At 39.8% G+C, this 12,471-nt stretch overlaps 1 protein-coding gene across 5 annotated transcripts in view; it reads left to right on the top strand.

Moving 5' to 3' along the window:
- The window catches only part of ANKRD28 (ankyrin repeat domain 28), a 215,163-nt gene that overhangs the window by 77,685 nt on the left and 125,007 nt on the right, over positions 1 to 12,471 (top strand). Inside the window, exons 2-3 of one of the 5 annotated variants that reach the window (XM_044948607.2) lie at positions 1,704 to 1,935; positions 9,832 to 9,909. The exons of 1 other annotated variant lie outside the window; for it this stretch is intronic. The gene's annotated coding sequence lies outside the window, so the exon portion shown is untranslated. Of the gene's footprint in view, positions 1 to 1,703; positions 1,936 to 9,831; positions 9,910 to 12,251; positions 12,467 to 12,471 lie in introns of those variants that run through there. 3 more of the 5 variants (XM_006048732.4, XM_044948609.2, XM_025294170.3) reach the window with 3 other exon arrangements.

The raw sequence follows: 12,471 nt of genomic DNA, 5'->3' as shown, positions 1-12,471 counted from the left end.
CCCTTCTCCCCCTGCCCCCAATCCCTCCCAGCATCAGAGTCTTTTCCAATGAGTCAGGTCTTCTCATGAGGTGGCCAAAGTACTGGAGTTTCAGCTTTAGCATCATTCCTTCCAAAGAAATCCCAGGGCTGATCTCCTTCAGAATGGACTGGTTGCATCTCCTTGCAGTCCAAAGGACTCTCAAGAGTCTGCTCCAACACCACAGTTCAAAAGCATCAATTCTTCAGCACTCAGCCTTCTTCACAGTCCAACTCTCACATCCATACATGACCACAGGAAAAACCATAGCCTTGACTAGATGAACCTTTGTTAGCAAAGTAATGTTTCTGCTTTTGAATATGCTATCTAGGTTGGTCATAACTTTCCTTCCAAGCAGTAAGTGTCTTTTAATTTCATGGCTGCAGTCACCATCTGCAGTGATTTTGGAGCCCAAAAAAGGAAAGTCTGACACTGTTTCCCCATCTATTTGCCATGAAGTGATGAGACTGGATGCCATGATCTTAGTTTTCTGAATGTTGAGCTTTAAGCCAACTTTTTCACTCTCCACTTTCACTTTCATCAAGAGGCTTTTTAGTTCCTCTTCACTTTCTGCCATAAGGGTGGTGTCATCTGCGTATCTGAGGTGATTGATATTTCTCCCGGCAATCTTGATTCCAGCTTGTGCTTCTTCCAGTCCAGCGTTTCTCATGATGTACTCTGCATAGAAGTTAAATAAGCAGGGTGACAATATACAGCCTTGACATACTCCTTTTCCTATTTGGAACCAGTCTGTTGTTCCATGTCCAGTTCTAACTGTTGCTTCCTGACCTGCATACAAATTTCTCAAGAGGCAGATCAGGTGGTCTGGTATTCCCATCTCTTTGAGAATTTTCCACAGTTTATTGTGATCCACACAGTCAAAGGCTTTGGCATAGTCAATAAAGCAGAAATAGATGTTTTTCTGGAACATACCTAGGCTCAAATCCATCTTTATTAATCAAAATAAGAACCACTACAATCAACACATTTTTGTCAATGATTTTTTTTTCCTTTAGCATAAAAATCGGTGCCTCATGATTCAACGAACTCTTGGAAAGAATTATATGTTTCCTGCTGGCTGTGGAAGCATTTTCCCTGCAAAAAGTTGTTGAGATGCCGGAAGAAGTGGTAGTTGGTGAGAAGTCAGGTGAATATGGCAGATGAGACAAACTTCGTAGCCCAATTCATTCAACTTCTGAAGTGTTGGTATGCGACATGCATCCATCCAGCCATTGTTGTGAAGAATTGAGCTGTTTCTGTTGACCAGTGCAGGCTGCAGCTGTTGCAGTTTTTGATGCATCTCATTAATTTGCTGAGCATGCTTTTCAGATGTCATGGTTTTGCTGGGATTCAGAAAGCTGTAGTGGATCAGACAGGCAGCAGACCACCAAACAGTGACCGTGACCTCTTTTTGGGGCAAATTTGTCTTTGTACTGAGCTGGTCATGACCGGTTGTCATATAAAATCTACTTCTGGTCACATATCACAATCCGATCAAGAAATGGTTCACTGTTGTGTAGAATAAGAGGAGATGATATTTCAAAACGATTTTTTTGCCCGAGGCACGAATCCCATGAAGAGTCTGGTGGGCTAGTGTCCTTTGGATTTCAAAGAGTCGGACACAACTGAAGTGACTTAGCACACAGCACGTGAGGCATTCACTCTGAGCTTTTTCACCTTTCCAGTTTGCTTCAAATGCCGAACGACCATAGAATGATCAGCGTTGAGGCTCTTCAGCAGCTTCTCCTGTAGTTACAAGAGGATCAGCTTTGATGATCCTCTCAGTTGGTTGTTGTCAGCTTCTGATGGCCTGCCCCTGCACTCCTCATCTTCAAGGCTCTCGTCTCCTTTGCAAAGCTTCTTGAACCACTGCCGCACCATACATCCGTTAGCAGTTCCTGGGCCAGATGCATTGTTGTGAGTTGTCTCCGCTGCTTTACAACCCATTTTGAATTCCAGTAAGAAAATTGCTCAAATTTACTTTTTGTGTAACATCATTTCCCTAGTCTAAAATAAATATAAAATAAATAGCAAGTAATAAGTCATGAGCAAAAAAAGATAAAGTGAGAAATGTGCATTAAAATGACATATAACATAACCACATTTATTTATTTAAGAATGTATTCTGGTATCAAATGGCAAAGTTCAGCAGTGCAAAACCAGTCACTTTTGCGCCAATCTAATAGATAGCTTTATAAAGGACAGCAGTTTTTAAAGAAAGTGGGCAGTTAGAATATATCTTTACATACCAATTACAGTTCATAAGTTCATATACTATCCTCCTTACCAGTGACTGCATTAGTGACAGGTATAGTCTATACCTCTTACTTAAGTCTTCTATATATATTGCTTTTTACTATCTTGCGTTCTTACCTTGTACATGTTAATTTTTTTCATGTATGATGTAGTACCTCATTTAGGCTGCAGGAGGTCTTTTTTCCTCCAACTTTATTTAGGTATAATTGACAAGTAAAGACTGTGTTTGTTTAAGGTTTATGACATGACAATAAAATATATATTATGAAATGGTTACTACAATCAAGCTGAACATGTTAACTAGCAAGTCTCTCATTTCATATAGTTATCTGTTTTTTTGCTTTTGTGATAACACAAGATCTACTCTCAGCAAATCCAAAGCTTTCATACAGTAGTTAATTATCATCACCGTGCTGTATGTTCAGTTCAGTTTAGTCGCTCAGTCGTGTCCGACTCTTTGCGACCCCATGAATCGCAGCACTCCAGGCCTCCCTGTCCATCACCAACTCCCAGAGTTCACTCAGACTCACGTCCATTGAGTCGGTGATGCCATCCAGCCATCTCATCCACTGCCGTCCCCTTCTTCTTCTGCCCCCAATCCCTCCCAGCATCAGAGTCTTTTCCAATGAGTCAGGTCTTCTCATGAGGTGGCCAAAGTACTGGAGTTTCAGCTTTAGCATCATTCCTTCCAAAGAAATCCCAGGGCTGATCTCCTTCAGAATGGACTGGTTGGATCTCCTTGCAGTCCAAGGGACTCTCAAGAGTCTTCTCCAACACCACAGTTCAAAAGCATCAATTCTTCAGCGCTCAGCTTTCTTCACAGTCCAACTCTCACATCCATACATGACCACAGGAAAAACCATAGCCTTGACTAGACGGACCTTTGTTAGCAAAGTAATGTCTCTGCTTTTCGATATGCTATCTAGGTTGGTCATAACTTTCCTTCCAAGGAGTAAGCTGTATGTTAGGTCCCCAGAATTTATTCACCTTATAACTGAAGGTTTGTACCCTTAGACTACCATCCTCATTTCCTCCATTCTACCCTCTGCTTCTATGAGTTCAGCTTTTTAAGATTTCACGTATAAATGGAATCACAGTATTTTTCTGTGTCTGGCTTATTTCACTCATCATAATATCCTTCCGATTCATCCATGTTGTTGGAAATGGCACAGTTTCCTTCATTTTTATAGCTGAATACTATTCCATTGCATGCACATATACTACATTTTATTGATCCGTTCATCTGTCAGTAGACACTTAGGCTGTTTACATTTCTTGGCTTTGTGAATAATGGTGCAGTGAGCACAGGAGTATGATGCTCTCTGCATTGTATCTGCATTGGTAGAGATAACTCTTTGAGATACTGGCTTAATTTCCCTTGAATGTGTACCTAGAAGTGAGATCATGGGATCTTGTGGTAGTTTTATATTTAATTTTTTCAGGAACCTCCCTCTGGTTTTCATACTAGCTGTTCCAGTCTACATTCCCACCAACAGTGTACAAAGGGTTTCCTTTTCCCCGTGTTCTCACCAACACTTGTCTCATCTTTATGGTACTAGCTGTCCTAACAGGTGTGAAATGAAATCTCATTTTGGTTTTGCTTTGAATAACCCTAGTTATTAATGATGTTGAACACCTTATGTCATGTACATGAGAACATCATGTACCCATTGGTCATTTATATGTTTTCTTTAGAAAAATATATACTTTAAAAAAAGAAGGAGAAAAACTACCTACATGGGTCTTTTGCCCATTTTAAAAATCAGGTTATTTGGTTTTTGTTTTTTTGTGGGGTTTTGTTTGTTTGTTTGTTTTGCTGTTGAGTTGCATGAGTTCCTTGTATATCTTGCATGTTAACCCCTTAACAGATACATGGACTGCAAATATTTCCTCTCATTACATAGGTTGTCTTTTCAATTTGTTGGTGGTTTCCTTTGCTGTCTCGAAGCGTCTTAGTTTGGTGCAGTCCCATTTGTTTATATTTGCTTTTGTTGTCTGTGTTTTGGGTGTCATATCCAAAAAATCACTAGGTTGTTTGAGGTCTTTGAAGGTGATGATGATATATGACATTTTGTGATCCTTTGGTGTGGTATACAGAGTGGGGTGGAAATATTAATATTTAGGTATTTGTTGAATTATTTGGTATTGTTATTTCGGTGAATGCTTTAGGAATAAAGTATTCTTGCCAAACGGTTTTAGATTATTTCAATGTACTGGACTTTGAGAAGGATTGAACCAAATCTTAGCCTTGTTTAGGAATGTTTTTATACCCACCTAGAATTAGGCTGAGTGACTTCACTTTTACTTTTCACTCTCATGCTTTGGAGAAGGAAATGGCAACTCACTCCAGTGTTCTTGCCTGGAGAATCCCAGGGACAGAAGAGCCTGGTAGGCTACCATCTCTGGGGTCGCACAGAGTCGGACACGACTGAAGCGACTTAGCAGGAGCAGCAGCAGAATTAGGCTGCTTTGGGATTGTTAACACTTCATTTTCAAATCATGAAAGTATATACTAAGAGACTTTGGATTAATATTTGAAACCAACTGAGAGCTTGAAGGAACTATAGATAAGATAAAACAAATCATAGTCCCCATTTTGTAAATTCAGAAACTGAAGAAGACCCAAACTGCTTGACCTCTAGCAAGCTCTAGTCTCCCAAGTGAGAAACCACCTGATTCCTCCCTCCTGCATCCAGTTTGTTAGCATGGCCAGTAAGTCCCACTTCTAAAATGTATGTCTCTCCATTTACATGCCCAGCACCCTCGATCAGATCACTCATCTTCTGGATCACTGCAGGGGTCTCCTAACTGGGTTTTGGCTTCCTTTCTTCTACTCCAGTCCTCTCTACACTGAAGCCACTTAATGTTTTTAAAGCAAACCATGATGATCTTTTTAAAGCAAACCTTGCTGTAAAAGTTTTAATAACTTTTCAGTCACTTAATCAAAACCACAAACTTTAGTTGTAAAAGTTTGATAAAGAGTCCACCTGCTAAGTTTGATAAAGACCCCACATGCCTCTGAGCCATTCGGCCTGTGTGCCACAGCTGTTAAGCCTGCGCCCTGGAACCTGGGAGCCACACTTGCTGAGCCTTTGTGCCGCAGCTCCTGAAGCCCGAGCTCCCTGGAGTCCATACTCTGCAACAGAAGGAGGCACTGCAGTGAGAAGCCCACACACCACTAGAGAGTAGCCCCCGTCACTGCAACTGGAGAAAAGCCTGAGCAAATAAATGAAATTCTTTTTTAAAAAACACAGACTTTATAACTTGGTTTACCAAGCCCTGGGTAAGCTGAGTTTGCTGTTTCTCCAGCTGCGTCTGCCCTTGTCCCTCATGATTGCTGCTCCAACCACATGGGCCTTCCTTTAGATCCTTCCCTTCCAGAATTGCTTTCCTTCTACAGTTGGTCACAGTTTCTAGTTTTGTAATATTTATTTGTGGGTAAGCTTCATTAGAACACAGATTGACTTTTTATTCATAATTTTGTTTTCTTGACCTAGCAGAAAGCCCAACACATAGTAGATGAGGAATAAATACAGATGAATGGGTGAGTCTCTGACTGACTGGATGTTATTGAGCCCCCATTTACAATATATAAATTGTATATACAATTGTATATTCAGTATATAAATTGTAAAATAGTACCCACGGATGGTGGTGGAGGATTCAGCAAGAATATGTGTGATAAGCATTTGTTTCATTTTCCCTCTGTTGATTCTCCTTTGCTTATACAGCGTAATATAGTGGGTTGTTCTTCAAGCTGTTTTCTGGTCACTTATTGTTTCTGTTAAATTTTTTGTGGCTTGTGTTTATAAGTTATTGTATATAAGTGATTGTTTCTCTTAAATTTGCTATGGCTTATGTTTATAGTGCATTTCATTTATTGAAAATATAAGTGGCTATAACGTGTACTGGAGTATGAATGGTAGAAGAGCAGGGCTGGACAAGTATGACTGGTGATTAAAGAAAGAATAAGAGTCTCATTTGGAGTTAGGTTCAGCTCCATGTGAAAAGAGACTGAGAATCACAGTGACTTAAAACAAGGCAGAACTATTTCTCTCTAACATAAAAGTCAGGAAGTAAGTGGACTTCCCTGGTGGCTCAGACAGTAAAGAATCTGTCTGCAGAGCACCCAGGTTTGATCCCAGATCAGGAAGATTCCCTGGAAAAGAATTAGACATCCACTCCAGTATTCTTGCCTGGAGAATTCCATGGAAAGAGGAGCCTGGTGGACTACAGTCCATGGGGTTGCTAAGAGTGGGATATGACTGAGCAACTAACACTTCCACTTTTCAGAAAGTAGGCAGTCCAGGACTTTTATGGCAGTTCTGTCCCACGGAGTCCTCAGGAACCCAGATCCCATTCAGCTTGCTTTTCCACTATGCTAGACTCTGGTCCTTATTTGGTTTAAGATGGTGGCCAATCTTTCATGTTCCAGGAAGCAGGATGGATATGTCATTTGTTCTTCTAGAAAGTTTTCTGGAAGCCACATGACACCTCTACTCAAAATACTTGTTAGAAGTTTGTCTTGTGGCTCCTCGCTAAAGGGAAACTGGGAGGTATTGTCTTTGTCGTGTGAGTATACTTAACTGAAAACTTGTATGTTTTAGTTGAATGAAAAATGGCAAAAACGGGTGAAAAGGCGTTCTTTGCAAAGAACGCCTTGGAAAAGACCTGGATTGTGGGAAGGATTGAATGTAGGAGAAGGAAACAGAGAGAAGGTAAGATGGTTGGATGGCATCACCAACTTGATGGACATGAGCTTGAGCAAAGCTCCAGGAGTTGGTGATGGACAGGGAAGTCTGGTGGGCTACAGTCCATGGGGTTGCAAAGAGTTGGACACGACTGAGCAACGGAACTGAATCTGTTAGCACTGTGAAGTATATAGTAATATTAAAGATGAAAGGGTTAATAGTTCATTATTTATCATTATACAGTACTGGTAGGTTGAAACCACTTGAGGTCTTCAGATAACATTGGCTATTTTAGAAGTATGGTTGGGTAAACATTTAGAAAATTGGTTCAGTTCAGTTCACTAGCTCAGTCGTGTCCAACTCTTTGCGATCCCATGAACTGCAACATGCTGGGCGTCCCTGTCCATCACCAACTCCCGGAGTTCACCCAAACTCATGTCTATCAAGTCGATGATGCCATCCAGCCATCTCATCCTCTGTTGTCCCCTTCTCCTCCTGCCCCCAATCCCTCCCAGCATCAGGATCTTTTCAAATGAGTCAGCTCTTTGCATCAGATGGCCAAAATATTGGAGTTTCAGCTTCAACATCAGTCCTTCCATTGGACACCCAAGACTGATCTCCTTTAGGATGGACTGGTTGGATCTCCTTGCAGTTCAAGGGACTCTCAAGAGTCTTCTCCAGCACCACAGTTCCAAAGCATCAATTCTTCGACACTCAGCTTTCTTCACAGTCCAACTCTCACATCCACACATGACCACTGGAAAAACCATAGCCTTGACTAGACGGACCTTTGTTGACAATGTCTCTGCTTTTTAATATGCTGTCTCGGTTGGTCATAACTTTCCTTCCAAGGAGCAAGTGTCTTTTTATTTCATAGTTTCCCCACTGTTTCCCCATCTATTTGCCATGAAGTGATGGGACTGGATGCCATGATCTTAGTTTTCTGAATGTTGAGCTTTAAGCCAGCTTTTCACTCTCCTCTTTCACTTTCATCAAGAGGCTTTTTAGTCCTTCTTCACTTTCTGCCATAAGGGTGGTGTCATCTGCATATCTGAGGTTATTGATATTTCTCCCAGCAATCTTGATTCCAGCTTGTGCTTCATCCAGCCCAGCGTTTCTCATGATGTACTCTGCATATAAGTTAAATAAGCAGGGTGACAATATACAGCCTTGACGTACTCCTTTTCCTATTTGGAACCAGTCTGTTGTTCCATGTCCAGTTCTAACTTGCTTCCTGACCTGCATATAGGTTTCTCAAGAGGCAGGTCCCATCTCTTTCAGAATTTTCCACAGTTTATTGTGATCCACACAAAGGCTTTGGCATAGTCAAGAAAGCAGAAATAGATGTTCTTGTGGAACTCTCTAGCTTTTTCGATGATCCAGCGGATGTTGGCAATTTGATCTCTGGTTCCTCTGCCTTTTCTAAAACCAGCTTGAACATCTGGAAGTTCCCGGTTCATGTTTTGCTGAAGCCTGGCTTGGAGAATTTTGAGCATTACTTTACTAGTGTGTGAGATGAGTGCAATTGTGCGGTAGTTTGAGCATTCTTTGGCATTTCGTTTCTTTGGGATTGGAATGAAAACTGACCTTTTCCTAGCTGAGAAATACATTACAGATGGAGAATTAAATCTGATCTCTTTCAAGGATTTTGAATTCATCATTTAAAAAATATATAGTGCCAGTTTTGCAGTGGCTGTGCTAATCACATGGAAATCTGACCAGTAGCCTAGAGAGCAACTGTTTCTTTATTCTTTGCACCTCACCCCCGCCCCCCACCCTGCTTCCTCGTACCCTGCTTGCTTTTAAATCTGTTCACAGACTTTTTCCAAAGTATATGGACTGGGGAGGCATATAGCTCAAGAGGATTGTTCAGGATTCTTGAACTGTGAGAACTGTTTCTGAAACATAATTTGCACCCACCATTTTTTACCACAAGCTTTTATTTTTTAATACTCAGACTAATTTGGTGCAGAGTAATCATTTGGCATACCCTCGATAAAATATTTTATTCTGTAATAATCAATCTGGAGTTTATGGATTTTTAAGAGATAAGATGAGCTTTGGGTTGACTGTTTAGAAAGGAAAACTCATTTGTATCAAGAAAAGAAATTCTGTTGTAACAATATGGGGAACCTAAAAATAATCTTCCAGGATGTTAAACTTTTTATCAGTAAAATGAGAATTTTGAGCCAGCTTTTCCATGAATTGACTCTCTGTGAAAAGTAGGGAGTAAGCTTTTGAGAGGATACATTTTAGTCTAAAGAATGGAAGGATTATGAAGTTGTCATTGAAATTGTTGGCCTATTAAAAAGTTAATCTGATATGGCCTAAAAATTAAATGCCTCACACACACACAAAAAAAACATTTTCTTGCATTGTTCAACTGATAACGGCAAAAACCCCATTGTTGAATTAAATCTGCAGTTATTGTCCATTTTTCCTCCTAGCCATTTTCTCCATTCCTGATTTCTTCAGTGGCTTCCCTTGATGGCTCAGCGATAGACTCCTCATGCCAGTGCAGCAGACCTGGGCGCCATCCCTGGGTCAGGAAGATGCCCTGGAAGAGGAAAGGACAACTCTCTCCAGTGTTCTTGTCCAGGATGGACAGAGGAGCCTAGTTGGGCTACAGTCCACAGGGTCGCTAAATGTTGGGACAGGGCTTAGCGACTAAGCCACAGCAGTGTTTTCAGTACTCACTTACCCATGTCCTTTAAGATGTGAATGCCTTGAAATTAGGGGGCCTGTCATATTCAGTAGGAAATGTAAAACAGTGCTGTATGACACTGTTAACATACAATGTTTCAGTATTTTTTTTATAACTTAATGTATTATGGGCCAATACTTTTTATTCTTGCTCTTTCCCTAGGCTGTGAAATACAATGAATGCGGAGGAATACAAACACCTCTTGCCTAAGTTTATTGCTCTCTTCCCCAGTAACACTTGGTAAGCACTAGTCTGGTTACAGGAGTGTAAAGTTTCTAGCAGGTTCTCTAGAGGCCTGAAAAGGGTGGGGACTTAGTAACAGGATGGAATCTCCAGACCCCCAAACGGAATCACCTCCCCAGTAGGGGCAGGTTGTCAGTATCCAGGGTTTCACAAGGAATATCTTTTAACTATCCTAAGTATCTGTAATAATACTATTATCTTTATTTTAAACTTTACTCTTAATAACACCACAAAGTAGATTCTGTCAGCTCTTTAATAGATACTGAAATGATTCACGGAAATGTTAAGTAACTTGCTCAAGGTCACACAGTTATGTTTCCTAGTAGGAAGCCGGATTAGATTAGTTTGGTTACAGAGCCTGTCTTCTCAATCAGTGTTCTGTTACAGTGTGTCTCCAAGGTGAACATCTCTGGAGATTATTATTCTCAGAAGTCTAAGTCTTAGACTCAAGGACTAAAGCAGCTTGCTCAAAGACACAGCTTTGTCTTGGGATCTGAACTCCAGGCAGGATGACTGCCGAGCCCGTAGTTTGAACCGTCATCAGTATCATTGTTTTATATACTGTCATTTTACACGTTTAAGTTGCTCTCCCCCTAGAGGCACGGAATTCATTGTGCTGCACTTTAATACCCCCATGTTTACTGGTTAAAATACATGAATCCTGCCCCCACTGTCTTTTATATTTTTTCCACTCTATTCCTGAGTCTTGTGACATAATAGAATTTATTTCAGTGAAATTATTTACAGATGGAGATATTGGAGGAAACAATATGTATGTAACATAGCCCCTACCTTCAAGGAGCTTGCTTTCTGTTTGGGAAAAACCAAAGTATAGAATTTGACCTAGAGCAAGAAAACAGGATGTACCTGCCTAGGTCTAAGCAGGTGAAGTTATGTACTGGAGACTTTAGAACAAGCTATATAAACAGAGATTTTGTCTGGGGGCGAGGCCCCCGACAGTGACAGTATATTGTTACTGTACTGGCTTCATGCACAGAATACTCGCATGTCTTTATTTTGACTTAAAACCGTTTGTATTTTTAAAAATAACTGAATTTTTAGCACACTTTAGTATTTTAGTACAGTTATGTTAGGGTTATAGGTTTTTTCATAAATTGATAATGCGTTTTGTTGTTAAATTCTGGCTTTCTTGTTTATATTATGCTGGATTTTTTTTCCTTTTTTTTTTTTTTTTTAGTGTGCTGATAAATCAACTGACTTAAGTGTGTGAGGTAACATTAGCCCTGAAGTACCTATTTAAAAATAACTTGTTTGGGAATATTATTGCAGTAAATAGTATGTTACTTTGTTACCTAAACTTTTCACAATCATTTAGATGATTTGTCTTCTAAGATCACTTTTACAGTCTGGTATTATAGATTACAGAACTCTTTGACGAGAGTGTATGCGTACAGTCAGTGGAAGCAGAGTAGGTTAGAAAGAGCATGTGTTTACAATTAGGTACAGCTTTACTAATTTGCCAACTATGGATATAGTAATTTCTAAGTCTGTTTTTTCTCTCTACATATGGGAATGTAGCAAGGTCACTGTGAATATTAAATGAGAATGTAACATCTAGCACATCACAAATGTTCAGGAATAGCTATTATGTTTATTAATAAAAATGCTGGTTGACAGATGAAAGCAAAGATTGAGGCGGAATCATAGTATTTTCTTGTCATTTTTCTGTGGGAAAATAACCCCGTCATTAGTAAACCAAGAAATGGGGAGGAAACGGAGAAAGCCAACTATAAATTGGTTGTTTTTAACACTTATTTGTAGCTCCAGGATAATTACTTTTATAGGGAGGGAGAAGATTCTTTGCTTTGTGTTAACCCTTTACCTTTTTGGCATATAGATAATTCACTACCAAGGACTTGAAACAATAGATTTATGTAGCTACTCAACAGATTTTAAGGCTTTGTTCCACATCCAGATGGGAAGACAGTATTATTTCTTTTGTGAAATCCAAGTGATTAGTAGAATTTTACAATTAGAATTTCTCCAATATGGGATTATCATTTTTCTCTTTCAAAACATGATTTGGTTGACTAAATTTAACAACTCAGAAATTGTTAATAAATCTTAAATTTCTTTTGTTTAAACTTGTTTACATTCTTGAAAATAACATACATCTAAAAATGGTCTTGAGGAAATAGGAAGAAAACCGTGGGTTTATGGTGTTTATGTTCTCATAAAATGCTCCTCCGTCTCTAGTTCTCTTTCATGGGTTCACTGCAGACATTCTCACTGCAGCTGTCACTATGGGGTTAAACATTTGCTGTATTGTAACATACGAAAGCAGTTAAACTGTTTGGAATTGTTTACTTGCTAAAACCAGTGTTAGTCAGCAGAGGCAGTACACCAGATTTCCTTGTGGCTTTTAGTGGAAAATGTTAAAAGCGCACTCATTTTTCGGTTATAGAATTTTTTAGTTTGATCTGGATTAGTCACAGAACTGGCATGAACCTTCTAATTGTGAAGGCTGCCCAAACGCACTGTTTTTTTCTCCTGCTGGAGGAAGTCACATCCGGAGCAGTAGCTCAGCTCTCTGGTAAG

This window comes from Bubalus bubalis, chromosome 1 (assembly GCF_019923935.1).
Source record: "Bubalus bubalis isolate 160015118507 breed Murrah chromosome 1, NDDB_SH_1, whole genome shotgun sequence".
In the NCBI taxonomy this organism is placed as follows: domain Eukaryota; kingdom Metazoa; phylum Chordata; class Mammalia; order Artiodactyla; family Bovidae; genus Bubalus; species Bubalus bubalis.
Note: the sequence above shows the minus strand (reverse complement) of the source record. Positions and strands in the feature narration are given on the sequence as shown.